General features: G+C 40.9%; 1 protein-coding gene across 13 annotated transcripts in view; it reads left to right on the top strand.

Annotated features, from left to right (window-relative positions):
* The first annotated feature begins 516 nt into the window (after nucleotides 1–516).
* LOC111871350 (CUGBP Elav-like family member 2) overlaps nucleotides 517–17,642 on the top strand; it is a 1,228,155-nt gene continuing 1,211,029 nt past the window's right edge. For all 13 annotated transcript variants that reach the window (XM_023864398.2, XM_023864392.2, XM_023864391.2 and 10 more), the window contains exon 1: nucleotides 517–573. The gene's annotated coding sequence lies outside the window, so the exon portion shown is untranslated. The remainder of the gene's footprint in view (nucleotides 574–17,642) is intronic.

Below are 17,642 nucleotides of genomic sequence, written 5' to 3'. Positions count from 1 at the left end.
GCCAGAGGAGGGACGGCCTCGCTGACAGAAAAGGACTAACTATTAGATACCATTGCCAGTAAGAGGTTGGAACCTCGCTGGCAGAAAGGGACTGATAGTAAGCACCAGTACCGGTAGGGTATGGGGACAGTAGAAATTAAAGGGGGACGCACAATGGACCAGTAACCGGTCTAAGTGCATGGGGAAACCCACCCCCTCAATACAGAATACGGAATAGGAGACTGGAGAAAATTACGTAAAGAGCAGCTTCATGATGCTCTCTCTTCGTCACATATGATTAAGTGGATGAAATCGAAGACGTTGAGATTCAATGTTTCTTCAGTTCCTCCAGTCCGATAGTGGAGTAACAGAACGTGAAATAGATCAACATTTTGTTTAGATCCCTTCCAGTTCATCATTTATGGTCGTCGTCCTTTCGATAATACATAAACTTTGCCGTTGTGAAATCGTTGTAAAATAATCTTAAGACATAACACAACAAATAGAGCGCTTAATTAATTTTTTGTCTCCTGTTGCAGACATACCATACCATTTGCTGTGGCATGAGCAGACTTCTGGACACATCCGTACGGTGTAAGTACAGTATTTCCTTTCTCCCACTTCTGTTTCTACTTGAGGTAACGGAATTTCCTGCACGCACTCAGCTGAATCCGGAGAACATAGGGGAAAGCCGATTCTTGTCTGAGCATTAGGGTCGATATAATCGAAGTCTGTACTTATACATATTGTATGCGATAGGTCGAGAGAGGCGAAGAAAATCGATAGGGCCGACTGGAAGTGGAAGAAGCTACCAGTATGAAACGTTCGAACTAAAAATCCGGGTCTGTTTTCTACACGGAAGCATTCTGTGTTCATGTAATTCCATCACAAGCACTCTGGACATAGATATCAGAAGAGAGGTGTCCCGCATCGGTACAGTAACGATAATGCTGGTGCATCAGGCAGAATATCAAATAGGATTGAGCAATTAAGTAATAGAGACATACGAGTTTGTTATTCCTTTAACTTTTTGGGTATTCTTACTTAATATCACATATAATACGACAACATGAATATGGGTGGTACCCCTAAAATCGAAATAGTCAGAATGGGAGGATACCCCTTATAGCATATTGTATTTCCGTATTTCGTAAAAGTAATATTTTCGCCATGGCTGAAATAATTGCTAGTCTGTACAGGGAGCTGGATCATCAAAGTACTAGTAATATTTAACGAGGGAAGCTGTTTGATTAATTCGGGTATACTGACTGCAGAAGTGAGGGTCAAACATTGTAATGTGCAGAGTTTATTTCTGTCAACAACTTTTATGTTCTTGAAATTATGACTTTATTTAAAGGAGAACTGACATATTTCACTAATTGAACACAATTGATCACATTATGGTTGACATAAGCAGAATATATTGTCACGATTTAGGGTTGTGGCTATAGACGGGGTTGGGATTGGTGACTCGATTTACTGAGCTGTTACAGGTTGTACTGACACTATTTCCATACTTTAAAAATCACTACAAGCTAAGATGTCTTCAGCCTGCACTTCACCAGTCGTTGCTTGGTAACAACTCTCAACAGTGGAGATTCTTCACCTTCTGTGTTCACATCGTTACTGTTACTGCGAATATCCCATAACCGAACTGTCAACTGAACTATAGCTTCATCTTCTCAGCCTCGCTTGCAGAACTCAACTGACCGACGAATACCTAAAAGCAACTGCCGGACTGGCGGCCATTTCACACCAAGCTCCTAGTCTTCTCTTCACAAGCTGACTCCCAACTAGCAACTAACTGTGTCAAAGTTAAAGTCATATTGCGACTGACAGCCAGTCAGTCAGTAAGTTTTGGTGTCGAGCCCCATCTGGAGCTCATGATTAGATATTTATTACTGTTTGACAGTCACGGTCTTGTTTTTGTGGGGCGCCCTCTCTGACGAGAGTACGGGTCTGTCTTTTGTATATGCTGCTGGTCCTTGCCAGCGCAGTCTTTCTCGGGTCCGAGTCCATTGGGACTCACGACTATAGTTTACTGTCTCAGATGTGAGACTTCCTTTTTCGTCGCCCACTGCGACTCGCAGGGTCACGGTGGAGGTTTTCGAGGTCTTTGCCAAGCAACGGGTGTATACGCCACAGTGTCTAAGAGGAAAAATATGGGAGTCCAAAGAATTTGTTGTTCTGTTTCAAAATTCAGAACAAAAGCCTGTAACGCGATGGGGATCTGCGTAAGTGTATGTGAATACTTTGTAATATGTGCGATAAAACCACATTCCACGAATTTGATGACTCTACCATGTATATAAGTGGTTCCTAACTTCGAGAATATAAGCCGCACATTGGACTTTAAATGCCAGGTTTGGGTAAAAGTGTTCTACTAGCACTTGTGTCCGTAAAATGTACCCAAGCTCCAGTTTCATAAATTTGAGCAAGAGCTGTCAATGCATTAACTATATGAAGCATAACCATAAAATGGAATTTTTATTTATATTTTACTGTCTTGAAGATAGCTGTAATATTTCCTTTCCAATTTTAGTTATCAGTTATTTTCTGAAAATACTTTTATCGCTTGGAATACTGTCATAAAAATCCAATTTGTTTCTTGCACGAAGTCCGGTTGTACTCAAAAATATTTCCGGGAAATTTTGTTGCGCACACAAGTGTTTCTTTCTCCCGAACTTGAAATGTTTTGTAGAGCTGTCGGCCTGGTTGTAACGATAATTACAGAGAAATATGAATAAAAGTTTTTAGACTTGTAAATATAAACGATTCTAAGAAAAGGGTCGGATGCATTAATGAGTATAATTCTCTTCTTCGGATGGAAAGTCTAACACAGGGAAGATTATAATATATGCACTGATATGTTGGGTTTTTGGACTTATCCATCGTCCTGGTTTTTAAGATAACAAAATAAAAACACGATGTTTCGGAAACTGGATCTGTTTCCGTCCTCAGGTGAAGGAAAACACCTATTCAGTTGGGTCCGTTAGAAAGAGCTAGCCTCAATCACTCAATTATAATATATTTTTATACGTTGTTTGCAGCCACTGGTCCAAATGAAAAGATAATGGATCAGTCATTTATGTAAATTTATTGTCACTTCTCCAAGGCAGTGAGGAAATGTGCATTTTTTTATTTTAGATATACCAATACTAGAAATGTTTAGGCGAATTTAATGTAATAACAAATTACTTAATGGAGTTCTCTTCTTGCACAATGTCTTAATCAGACTTTGTACTGCGTTTTGTTAGTAAAGAAGATAAAAGTCAAAACTATCTCTGTAACAAGACGTGAAGGTCTATGAGGTTGTGAGACGTCGAGGCTCCCACATTTTCTAGACAGTCGGTTCACAGATGGCGGTAAGTGTGTCAGCCTTACGCCCCGGCCGCCCTTTACTCCCAAGGAAAATTCCTGGTACTCATTTACGTTGGAGGTTGAATCGGCCCCCATTTCGGAAGGATCTATTACTTTCATCTTCACGGTAAACATTCAGATGGAGGCAGAAGCTTTCGCCGAAACATTGATACCCATGTACAAAATTTATAGGAACCCATCTCAAAAGATAATAATATTCCAAGGCTGGCATATGTTCCGTTCTAGAGTTATGTAGTTTAAGCGCTGAGTCCAATATAATATATATTGCAAAACTTTCGATTATATCGATTTGGTATCTGGAATGTCGCCATAACGAGAAGCGAAGTGGTACAGTCGGATAACAGTTCTTAGAGCCTAAAGCAATGTTATATCTTCGGAACTGCACACAGAGATGAGGACTGCTATGTCGCCATTACCAACTTATAGCCCTGTAACATAAACTAAAGCCCCTGAATATACTAACTTCAAATGTTCCTTCACTTTTTTCGAATATCGTGAAAAGGGGCAAAATACCGGTTTTGGTCATAGTCAAGACGGTATACTGCTCACGACCATGTAGAGGATTGATGATTGGAGATAGATGTAGTTGTGATGCTAATATAATAATAATAATAATAATAATAATTCAGTTCAATTCAATTCATATTTATTTTCGTGCAAATTTAACAGCTTAGAGGCCAAATACGAAGTTATGAAGAGTAAGAAAAAAGAAAGACCGCCTCTGTGGTCTAACGGTCAGAGTTCCTGGCTACAGATCCAGAGTTCCCGGGTTCGATTCTTGGCACTACCAAATTTTCTGAGAAGTAGTGGGTTTGGAATGGGGTCCACTCAGCCTCGTGTGGATAACTGTGGAGCTACTTGAATGGAAAAGTAGCCTCTCCGGTCTAGAAAACCGAAATTAACGGCCGTGGGGATTCGTTGCGCTGACCACGTGACACCCTCTACCTACTAAAGTTGGCTCTAACTTCGCCGATAAGCGGTGGTCGCTCGGTCGGTATAGTTCGCTTGCGGACTACAGCAACGGGTTTCTATTAAGAAGATAGAAACAAGAATAGAACATTCAAATCAGATTCCAAACAAGGCGACAGGAGAGGTGGTCGTACTGCCAACTGGCAAGAGGGGTACTGCTTCATCATGACAATGCAAGGCCCCATACCGCCCGAGCAACCCAGGAGAAAATTCAAGAACTACGGTGGGAATTTCTTGAACATCCGCCTTACATCCCGGGCTTGGCCCTTAGTGACTTCCATTTGTTTGGTACGCCAAATAATCACCTTGGTGGCAAACGTTTCGCTGATGACGAAGTGATTGAAACAGATGTGCTGAAGTGGCTGAGACAACAGCCAAAAGATTTCTATGCTGCGCTGAAGTGGCTGAGACAACAGTCAAAAGATTTCTATGCTGCGCTGAAGTGGCTGAGACAACAGTCAAAAGATTTCTAATCTGCACTGAAGTGACTGAGACAACAGTCAAAAGATTTCTATGCTGCCGGTTTCCACGCACTGGTAAAGCGACGGGACAAGAATATCAGTGTTAGTGGAGGACATATCGAGAAATTAATGTTTTTTTCCACGTTTGAATATCACAAATCCATTTGTGACCCATTTACTGACTCTTTCTCGCACACGTCCCACTGCGTCCTGGCGGTCCATCCCGTAACTACCACTACAGCTTTCTGCTGGGAACAGAATCAAGACAGAAGATATTTTGTAGTACACGAAATGTGGTAGTCCAGTCATTAACCTGGCTAGGTATTGGCTGAACAACCGATATTTCGTAGGAGAGTGTGTCGCGGGGATAAACTGCCGGATTATGACACTTACCTTCATCTAACTTCGGAATCTAGAATATACAGAGCTTCATTCCGCGCTCTATTTGAGCATCCATGTCGTGGTTCCTATCGACAGGGTCTCCCTTCGTGTTTACCTCCTTTGCTTCAACTCTCATTATGAAATAGTTACCGTCAAAATAATTTGAATTTTTCAAACAGAAACACAATTAAGTACACAGTTAACAGGTTAGACAGAAGTGTGCTGGAGGTTAAAATAAATACATACAGTTAATGTTCGGAACTGTGTGTCTGCTAATGCCCTGAAGACTCTTAGCTTCTGCGGAGATAATAACGAATTACGTTCAGATTACTGTTGGGTCCGAAACCGAGATAACTTTCCGGATTCTATTTGTTAACACGCTTAAATGTCGCACATATAAATATTATATGACTTGAGGACGTACGAGAACTTGTCACAGTCACATTCATCGACCTAACATTACAGCAGCAGTAGCACCTACCAGTATTACAAAGACTGCATCAGGATTAAAACTACCCCCAAAAAATAAAGAAACGTGGAAATATAAGAGGAGATCTTCATATAAGGTAAAAGTAAGTAAAGGTATCCCTATAATAGACCGTGGAGGCCCATAGGCTTGTGAGACGTTGAGGCTCCCACATTATCTAGATAATCGGCCCATAGATGGCAGCAAGATTGTCAGCCTTACGCGCCGGCTGGCCTTTACCCTCAAGAATATTCCTGGTACTCATTTCTGTTAGAGGCTGAGTCGACCCCAGGGGCATAGTGCGGCTGAAAATATTAGGTACATTGAAAAAATCCAAACACCTTATCCGGACTTGAACCCGTGACCTTCCAGCTTGTAACATAGTGCCTGAATCAACTACACTACCACGTGTCTCTCTTCATATGTTGAGGGTAGTTAAGCAACGTTAGTGGCACGCGGTAGCGTAGTTGGTTGAGGCAGTCTGCTACAAACCGGAAGGTCGTTGTTTCGATTCTCTATGAGGTCATTAAATTTTCAATTCACCTAATTCTTCCAGCCGCACTATGACCCTGGGGCCGAATGAGCCTTTAACAGAAATGAGTTCTAGGAATGCATTCAACAAACAACTGCAGACAGTCAGCAGGGATTAATTTTGCAGCTTGAAAGTTAGTCATAAGACTAATAATGCTTAAAAATATCGCGTTGCAAAATCTTTACCAAGGACAAATGAAACTGGCTCAGGATCGTGTCATAAGGCGAGCTTTTCGTATTTGCGGTATTGAATCTTCGAGTTCAGCTATCAGTACTGCTTGAACTCGGGAAGTTCTCGGTTTAAATCTCGGCTTGGACACCCACTATTCTGACTGGGCTTTTCGTGGATCCCTTCAGTCACTTCTTGCAAATTCTGGCATAATACTTCAGTTGGCCCACAACTTTATTCACCTGTCATCCTACCATTGGGCAAGATACAGACAGCGTCATCAAATAAACAACGAAAAAAATTCGTTCGTATGAGTACATGCACCTTATGTAGCTCTTGAGCGTAAGACGAGGCTAATAACGTCACATGCACTTACGAAATGAAAGCAGAACATGAGGCCCCATAATCAATACGGACGCTAGCGTCTTTTGTGCAACTCTTCAGGTGGAGAGCCCACACAAGTAGTTTAGGATTCTATTCAGCGGTTCCAATAGAGATTCTCAGCAGTTGGTCTCTTCAGTGGCCACAAACTTCCACCGTCGATTGCAGATCTCATAACGACCTTGTCTTTCCCTCACTCCGTTTTCACTTCTTTTTGTAATAACATCCACTTCTATTACGTTCTCTATACTCATTCTACGAGAGAATACGGTGGGAGCTCTATCAAGATGACGAGAAAGCAATGGCCTCTTGGTAACAGCATTAAGGTCGCTCCACATCACTCCTCTTAAAGCAGTGGCAGCTTAACAGAAAGGTATTCAGAGAATTTGTTCGAGTTTTAGATCAGTTTCAGGAAGTGATGATTGGGTATCATTATTCATAAAGCACGCTACGGGAGGAAATAAATGCATACACAGAATTTGGGGGGGGGCACGTGGTAGCGTAGTTGGTTGAGGGGCACTGCTACAAGCCGGAAGGTGGCGGGTTCAAGTCCCTGTGAGGTCACTGGTTTTTTTTCAATTGATCTAATCTTTCCAGCCGCACTACGGCCCTGGGGTCGACTCAGCCTCTAACAGAAATTAGTACCAGGAATTAATAAAAAAAAAATAATTTTCCTGGGGAGTAAAGCACGGCCGGCGCGTTAGGCTGACAACCTTACCGCCATCTTTGAGCCGATTGTCTAGATAATATGGGACCCTCAACGTCTCACAACCCTATGAGCCTTCACGGCCCCTTACAGGGATAGCTTTATTCTTAACAGAATTTTTGGTCGAACGACTTGAAGGAATGAAATCCCTGTTAATTTCGGTCTTCAGTACCGTAATCTCCATTACCTTATCACATAAAATACCCCCTCTACACAGGAATCACATATGATATAACGTATTTGCACACAATTAAATGAATAAAATAAATAATGGTGTACAGTTACCATAATTCAAGAGAAATTTGCATTCAATTATAGGGGAACGCAACGGAAATATTTGAGCAACAAAGTAAACCAGTCATAACGCGCCTTGTCTTCGTTTCTCAAATCTGGAACCTGAACGTTACGGACTTGTTGGCTTGCGACATTTTTAGATGAACTCAAATCTACTTCATTTCAATATTGGATGGCTAAAATTTTGTATAATGATATTTTTTTACAAAATAGACCCGTGCAAGGTTTAGTAACATTTTAATCGATAAAGCGGCCTATAAATATGGCCTGTTTATCGTTTATTATCTCTGAATTTTGTCCAGAGGATGTATATAAGTGTATCGTTACTCAGAATGATGAGTGAGTGTGCTCCAGAATGCCAAACTGACTGATCTTTGCAATAATGACGCAGAAAATTTTACAGTGTGGGAGCTGACCATAACGTGAAGCATTTCAAACAAGAGTTTCCGATGATAATGCTATATGAAGAGAGACCCCCCCCCCTCCAAACGGAATTTGTTTCTAGAAGCCTTATAGTACAGGTTTCCGCCGCTAGGTGTTGTCAGAGAAGTTTGCGTTAATGTTTGGTGAATTTTTGTCAAGACTTTTTTATAATTCGTCTATTTTTTAATGGCTGATTCACACGAACAACGTGCTGCTGTGAAATTTTGTTTCCTTTTGGGGAAACAGCAGCAGAAACGGTTGTTCTGTTACAAACAGCCTACAAGGAAGCCGCCATGAGTAAAACACAAATATACGAATGATTCTCCCGTTTCAAACGTGGTGAAATGTCAACTGATGATCAACTTCGAAGTGGACGTCTTTCGACCGCCCGAACTGACGAAAACGTAAAAAAATTCGTCAAATCATTCTGGAAGATCGCCGGCGGACGATTGACGAACTCGTGGAGCGTACTGGGATCGCATGGAGTTCCTGTCAGCGAATTTTAATGTAAGAATTGCTCATGAAACGACTTGCAGCGAAGTTGATGCCTCACCTGCTCACCCCTGATCTGAGAGACAATCGCCTGGCTGCATGCCGTTCTTTGAAGGAGCACTTGGAAACCGACCCTGAACTGGCCGCCTGTCAGTTTACACACCCTCGAACCCACCCCCTTGCCTGACATTTTTCTTCTGCGCATTCAAGGTTACTCTTGGCCTTGTTTGAAGTTACGTGACACTTACTATACCATGTAACACTGCCGGATGCCTGCATACACTTTTATGTTGCACTTTACAGACACTCTGCCGTAAAGAAGAAAAGTAGTACCGCATATCTTGAATCTACATAGCACGCATGTCAGGTGACCTGAAAAGTACTGGCCGTTCCTGAATCCTCAGAGTATATTTAGAAAGTTCTAAAAACACAGCCATAAAACACAGCAATAACATTTTGTTTGTAAAACGCCTGGGACATTTATATTTCTAGGTTAACGACCTTTGGTGTACCAGTTTAATGACTGCGTTCTAACCGTGTTCATTGTGTAGCAGCGGATAAAATCTTGGATTCCGATGACGGATAAAGAATTCGGAATGTTATGGAGGAACACGCATTTGAGGTACTGTCCCACCCATGCGCGCAATTACTGATTCCTGGGTTACTGAGCTATGTTGTTTCAGCTGCAAACCTATAAATAACACCAGAAAGTGCTCACGTGTGTTGAGTAAATTGTTATCTGGGGATGGTCTTGTGTTATTTTATGGTACTATCTTAACGTTTGCCTGGAAAAACTAAGGAAAATTACGAAACTTGGTTTTTATCCGGAGCCGAAACAGAGATTATAGTTAGTTACTTCCCAGATGAAGGGTCTGGTTTTATACCCAGGTCTCCATAATCGGTATATGCATTAAGAGACAGCCAGCATCCACTCCACACGTATACTTTTAAGCATACGTGTGTGTGTGTGTGTGTGTGTGTGTGCGTGTACATACTTGCCAAGCACAGCGGCTTCGCAGTCTAAGGCATTAACTGCCTTCGCCCGCTCGAACACTTGGATCTTGAGTTCGAATCCCACTCGTGGCACAGTTGTCTGTGTGCATTTGTGTTGTTCTGAGTGTAAGTAGCGGCGTTGCGACAGGCTGATCCCCCGTCCAAGGAATCCTACCGACTATCTATAGGATTAGGAAACTGGAAAGTCGACCAGAGCCATGCAGAGATAGAGAGAGAGAAAGTATATATTTAAATAACTGAGTAATTATGGCGAAGAGTTGTTTAGAAGGTGCTGGTCGTCCAGCTTGTCAAAGTCTCCATATTTTATGGAACACGATGCTTCATTGCAGTAATCAGAAGGGTTCACCACTGGCTCCTTGCCGAAACAGATGAATCCAGCCCATACCACCACGCCTTCTTTCTTAGGATCCCCCACCCAGGGGAAGAATATAGATCGAGAGTTTGAAAACCAACATCTCGGTAAGATATTCAAATTCAAGATATAACGCGTAAAGAAGAGCGCTTGTGCATGGCGTATCATTGCTGTGCTTGTCGCTGTACTCGAATGTGCATTTAAGTGACAGACGCGAATTTTGAAGAGTTGTATAATATTTTTTGTTGTTAGAGAATAATTTTTTTTTATTTTACATTGAACTAGTTTTGAATTAGTAAAAAATTGTGAACGCCGCCCAGTGTGATTGACATTTTTTTAATCTTTAATCCTTTACATGTTTCGGTCACAGCAACCGTCTTCAGAAGGACATTATCATTACTTGCGGAAACTACCACTACAATGTCATTGGTTATTATCAATATATACAGACACTAATATTATAATGTCATAAATATAAAATATTATATTTAACAATTATTGCGATATGCATGAATTTATTAAAACATTTATAAATTATTATAGCTTGTCCATTTACAAGTATAGTTTCAAAACTTTTTCTTAAAATCTAGAATCAGCTTGGTTCGTGTCCTTTATACTGCCCCTCATTAAAGGAAGATGTGTGTATACCGTGTTGTGGTTCCGTTGTTTGAAAAATAGGACTATTTAGTGTCGTCCAGATGTTCGGGTCACGCTGTGTTGTTATACCGCTAGGAGCTATATTACTGGGGTGACGGACCAGGATGAACCAAGTTGTGAATTTTGTTTAAGACCCCATATTTCGCCTTAATATTTATTACATTTGTAGTGGTCCACTACTCCTCAAACTCTTCGACTTGGACCCATATTAACTGGTCCATTCTACCTCAAAACCAGTTGATTAGTACACCCACACGTTTGGCAGACTCCTTCCGGATCACCCTGTATAACTCATATTTATCTTTAAAATCAGGGCGCTCCATCAACTGAGCCTGTAACTGTGGATATCTGAACGCATCATCGCCATGTTTCATTGCAGCAATTTCCACAAGGAGCCATACTTGCTGACGCCTGCCTGTGTTGCCACTTCACTGTCTCGGATCTCCAGTCTTCATTTAAGAGACGAGTGGGAACTCCCAGTCCAACAAATCGATAAGGGTGGGCGATGAACAGCCCTTGATTCAGAGACTTGCAAATTTCAGTAACATATCTCTCATTTCGCTGCAATTTACATGTTAAATTCTTCATTTAATTCCATAGAACTCAAATGCGATAAAATTACCAAAAAAAATACTGTGTGCATTCGTGCTTTTAGCAACGAAATAACAAGTTTGGTCGCTATGGTTTCCTTGTGCAAAACGCATAAATCGAAAGCATTCTACGAGTAGGAAAGCCTCTTTGTTGGTTGGAATCAATCATATCCGAAATATATTAACGGATTTCAACACATGCTTATTCTAAGATATTTATATATGTGTAGTTATAGCAAGTGTCACGTAACTTCGAACAAGGCCAAGAGTAACCTTGAATGCGCGGAAGAAAAATTTCAGACAAGGGGTGGGTTCGAGAGTGTGAGAAGTGACAGGCGGCCAGTCTGGCCAGACTGGCAGCGCATTCAAGGTTACTCTTGGCCTTGTTCGAAGTTACGTGACACTTGCTATATATTCAAGTAATTTTCAATTCTTTATACAGTGGTCATCGTATTATTCGCGTATATAACCCGAGCTACTCACAGCATTTTTATAAATAAGAAAATAACAAATAAATAGATTAGACAGGTCTAAGATATGTTAAACCCTGGCGTAATATGAAGAGAGGGAGAAAAATTTATTGGCATCTTTCCTTATAACCAGATGGATGCGGTATCGTATGTACTTCGTTTTGTATTGTTCCTCTTATGTACAGACTTTCCTTGTCTGTATCAGTTTAAGATCTACTGCCACCGGGTGGAAACCCAAATGCAGTAAATTAACAATTCAATTAAATTCAATTCAATTCTTGTTTATTATCGTGCAAACTTAACAGCCCAGGGGCCAAATACAAAGTTAGCACAAGTACGTAGAAAGAAAGAAAAAACTTACAAACAAAATATAAAATAAAGTCATTTATATAATAATAACAACAATAAACCACTGCCCATTTCCGTTTCTTCTCTTCATGAAAAATTAGCAAAAATGTTTAGGCCTTCTGCCATTCCGATACTGAAGTTGATGTTCAAAGAAAAAAAAAAGAGAATCATTGTCTTTAACGTACGAAAGATTAAGAATACATTCCTCTTGTTTACTGCATGTCTACCAGCCGCCGCTGCTCTCATATTTTACTAGCTGCTTTACAAACGGGAATGAGTGAGAAGAAAAAGCGGTAGATGATTAACCGACGGATGTCTATAAGGGGGGGACATAAAATGAAGGATGTGTAGTTTTATGTTTTGAACATGACAGACAGGCAAACGTACACACTGATAACAGGCTGCATTGTTAACATGTCTGTGGGTACTGATACTGTCAAAACATCACTCAGCGTCTATTGATCCAGTGGCGGGACGTTACAAATAGCGAACACGCTTAAGAGCCGTTATTATACCTTATCGTGTAGACGTGCACGGCGAACAGGATGAAAAGATTCTCACTCATGGAACCAAAGAATTTCATTCATTGCTTTATATATTATTATTTCTGTAGAAAATATCTCAAGGAATTAACCGGTTTATGAATATATTTATTTGTATCAACATATTTGTAAATGTGATAATTATTTCAAGAATTATGTACGTAAAATCAATAAGCAAATATAATCTTTAAATTTGTTATCTAACAACGCTACCTGTATCGTGACCTTGCAGTATCGACCATAGGATATTAATGAATATTCCACGTTTGGTGGAATGAAAATTGGCAGGAGAAACCGAAGTACTCGGAAAGAATTTTCCCCAAATAAATGACGCCATTACCTCTGTGTAGTTTATTTGAAGCACGCTGTTAATAATTCAGACTCTGTGGTGGCGAATGATTCGATTCATTTTGCAGGAATAAATCTGGATTTATGCCGATATAGAAATTTAAATCGAATGGCTCAAATTCGGTCCTGTCTTCTTTACTTCTCATAATACGCTGTTTTTCAACAAGAATTAGGAATTTCTGAAATAGCGCACCAACTCGACGTTTTAGCAATGTCGGGTAAGTTGTGGTTGCCTAGTGGCGTGCTTCCTAATTATCACCCTTCTTGCCAAAGCATCATAGCCTTAGAAATATTTTTTCACGTGCGTGTAGAGGGTGTCTTGCAATATTCTTTCTAGATGAATGATATTCATGAGCAGCGTATTAACAATAAATTTTGTTCACATTGAGGAAAACTTTTACTGAGACTCATGAAATGAAATGTAATTTTCTGAGCTTTCCTGTATCTTCTGCCATAACCTTCAACGTCCTGCCAGAAAATTATCTTCTTTGTTCGTAATTTTACCTTCTATTAATGTTAATACACAATTCTCTTTCTTGTTTACGATCTAACCGTTCCGTAAACAGACAGCACACAATTGTTCATAGATATAATAAGACATGGTGAGCCATCCTGCCGGAAGATGGTGTTAGGATAGCTCTTCACCCGAGCGATAGTCGCGTCTACTACGCTGGGTTTACTTCGGTATTCATTCTTGTGCTGCTGTGACTATACATTGCTCAAGGGAACTGTAAGCCGGAAACAAAGCAGAATCATACACAATGTGTTGAGGACGTTAGTTTCTAAGACTTGCTGGAACAAGGTGGCACATCTGGGGACACTTCTAGCGCTGAAATATGTCCCGTGTAATAGACTGCATCTTGCCCGTGCTTCAACAGTGTCCTCACTTGTGTTACCACTGAACAGTGCGCTACGGGCTACAATCTAAACCACCTGATTCCCTTCAACATGTCCCCAGTCTCATTTTATTGGATAAGTAACTTCTGAGAATATATTCTTAACCCTACTTTATGTTTAACTCTTCTAGTTTCGACGTTGTTTAAAGGTGAAAAGAAAAACGTCGTATCCTTCCATGCAGCGGCCAGAGTGAGGTTAAAAAGCTCATATCTGTAAGTGATGTACACTATCTTCTACACGTACAATACAGGGACATTGAAGCTATTTCCTGCACAGTCTCCGTGGGAATTTGGACACTTGCTTTAAAATAGCTCAAGTATTTTCTATCCGCTGTCCACATAAGCCATGATCTTGTTTTTTCTGCAACATTTTCGCTGATTTTCTACGTTTAAAATTTGTTGCCTCCAAGATGTTGTCTCTTTCCAGCCCTGAAGCAATATCCTGGAGATTAAAACGGAACTTCGAACCCATTACTTTCCTTTTTTCAAAAGTAAGTTATGTAAAATGAAGGGCCGCGACATAGCTCAAGCGGATAGTCGCTGACTTTCCATCGCGGCGGCCCTGGTTCGATCCCGGGTCTGGTCAAGTGGGATTTGTGGTGGACAAAGTGGCGCTGGGGCAGGTTTTCTCCGAGTACTTCGGTTTCCCCTGCCAATCTTCATTCCACCAATTGCTCCCACATCACCCTCACCTATCATCTAGGGCTGGTACAATAGGCCAGAAGTGGCCGCAGTACAAGGGACTCAGTCCCACCCCACTAGCAATAAAAAATATGTAAAATGAATGAGATGCTAGGAAGCTCATTTGTGTCCACATGTTTCAAAAGGGGAATTGTTCAATTTATAAGATTCGCCAGAGGTTGGCACTAACATGCATTAACAACAAACCTCTCCGAAACTTAAGTTGGATAAGTAAAGAGAGAAAAGAAAATTAATGTTCTTTGCCCATGCGACATTCAAACTCCCTTCGTCTTCCTCACAGAAATCAAGGGGAATTGTTAAATTTGTTTTGAACACACGGTGCTTCGAAATTATGTTCACAGGCTGTGAACATAATTTCGAGTTGCAAAACGTGAGTCTCAAGCAGGAAACATTAAGCACGATTTTGCTTGAATTTAGAAGTATATTTCAACAAACAAGTCAAAAATCTTATATTTGGATCAGGGTTATCAAAAAATTGGCGTAATTCAGAGTTACGCTTGAAATTTAATTATAAACGAAGTTAAAAAACAAAATTGCCTATTTCTAATCGTATGGGGGAAGAAAATTCTAGAAGAGAACACCCAGATTCAACACGACGAATCAAAAGGAAGAAAAGTCTCCATATCTCGTACAGATCGAGAAGCATGTAGACTCATTATTTTAAATTATAGTCGTATACGGAATGTTAGTACCAGCTGTAAGACAACGACAGGCAGATCTCTTCACTTCTACAGCCATTGTGGATGCAACTGTTTTGCTGTAGTCTGTCCAGAGTCAGCTTACCTCAGCAGAGCGGTATGTAGGTTCTTTTGAGCGTTCATTAAAATGATACAAGGCTTTGTACGTTGCAGAACGGATAGAGAAAGAGATTCGCTAATCAGGAAAGAATCTACATTCGTTGGCTACATATGTAAAAGCTACGTAAATTTTTTAACCGCTTTTGAGTTTACGTTAAGCCTAATGTGAAAGCAATTAGCACTTCTCCTGATGCATTAGAATTACTCCCCGTGGTTAGTGTTTGGATGTTCTACTGTCGTGCCATACAATAATATTGATTTTTTGTCAGTAATATTTACTTAAGGGAAAATGTACCGCACTGTCTTTTTGTCTCCGTTTTGACGTTTTAAATAAAGTGAAGTATCTTCATGACAATTAGTGTGGGTTTAGTGCGGTTGTATTTTTGCTTCCAACAGTTAGTGAGGAACAACAACATGGGAAGCTTACGAACTATTATTGTTAGTAAGGCAATTACTAATTAATTAATTTCGGGGAGTACATTTGTTATTAAGAAGCCAGTAATTTTCCCAGATACGGAAGAAATTACCCGCCATTTGTGGAACCCGAAGCTTCATTACCATGGTCATTTGTTCACATCCTGAGCTACTTGAATGCAGTGAACACGATCTCATCCTGGATTTTCATATCCTTCTTGTTAGTGCCCTCCCATCTAGGTCTAGGTCTCGCAAATGGACCCTTCCTCCTTGTTCTGCACCCAGAATTTTCGACTCATCTCTCATGCGTTCTACCTACCACAGCCACCCATCCTCCGCGATTTGAGCAGTCTGAAAACATTTTGTGAAGTATAGTTAACACACGAACAAGACGTGAAAAATCTGTGTCAGGTTGGCTTGCAGTACAAAGACTATGCTCTCTCTAAAGTGTGGAATCTCAAATGTTAGCATTTTTGTGTATTTGCCTTCTCCTCTGAAGTTTCAGAGGGAGGAATAGTGTATATTTACCTTCCAGGCTGTATCTCTAAAGATTTCTTATCGAAGAAGCACTTTGATGTCAAAATCAGACTGCTATATGGTCCGTCGCCAGTGCACGTTATATCAGTTCTGTGCTGGATATTTCTTATGCTATAATGTGTTGCCCTTTACATCGTGGAAGGCGCATAAGTTACAAGTATCTGAAAATATTTTTTTTCCTTGGCACTACAGCCCCAGTGGGCCTAGCCCTACCTCCATGAACTCCGTTCTATTCGGTTTTTCTAGATCTTACACATTCGGTAGGACTCCTTGGGCGAGTGATCAGCTCATCGCAAGGCCTCTACCTGTAGACAAACACAGAAAAACGCACACAAACATACATGCCCTGAGTGGGATTCGAACCCACGATCCCGGCTTCCGAGCGAGCGAAGACAGTGCATGCCTTAGACCGCTCGGCTACCGTGACCGGCATCTGAAAATATAGTGGCAACAAAAATATTTTAAGCCATTTCGTTATCTCAAAAAAGTCGTAAGATTTCTTGAGGTAGTAAATTCAGAAGGACTGAACATGGAAGTCAGATGGGAAAAATTAGTAATGCATACGGAATTTTGTTGTAAAATCTTAGTAGACCAAGAAAGAAATGCGAGGTTAACATTTAGTTGTATCTCAGAGACAGAGAGAGTGAGATATGAAGATGATCGTGTCTATTGGTGTTGTCCCTGAGGGTTTTCTTAGCACAGAGGCAGTAAACTCCTTGACGTTTGTGTCGTCATGTTATAAAAGATCAGATTAAGAGATATCGTTACACTAGAATCTAGCGGCCTCCGTAGTCTACAGGTAACGTTCCCACCTCATGACTCGTGGTACGCGGGTTCAAATACCCGGCGGAGGTCGTGGAATTTTTAAGGGCGGAAAAATTCAGGGAACAAGTCCTCCGGGAGGGACTTTAAGCCGTGGGTCCCGTGTCGTAGCTTTACAGCACGTAAAAGAACCTCATATCTCCAAAGGAGGTCACTGAGCCAAATTCAAGGACATTTCCCACCCAACAGTAGTCTCTAACACCTCTGATAGATGGGGGAAGCATTATAGATACCGCCAAGCCAGTAAAGGCCGAACTCGCTGACTCGGTCGGGACTGATGGTACGCACCAATATCGGTAGGGTATAGAGACTTGTAGAATATCATAGAGGGAAGCACAATGGACCAATACTGGTCTAAGTGCATGGGGAAACCCACCCTCTCCAATAACTAACTAACTGCACTAGAATCTAATGAAATTCTGAAATTTTGGCTTGTGTGTTACATTTTGAATACTTCTGCGTAATGCTGCCGAAGCATTGTGCGCAGATGTTTGCTTTGTTGTGACGACACAGATCTTTC

The sequence above is a fragment of the Cryptotermes secundus genome, unplaced genomic scaffold (genome assembly GCF_002891405.2).
Source record: "Cryptotermes secundus unplaced genomic scaffold, Csec_1.0 scaffold1, whole genome shotgun sequence".
NCBI lineage: Eukaryota > Metazoa > Arthropoda > Insecta > Blattodea > Kalotermitidae > Cryptotermes > Cryptotermes secundus.
The sequence above is the reverse complement of the archived record's forward strand: the minus strand, read 5'-3'. Positions and strand labels throughout refer to the sequence as shown.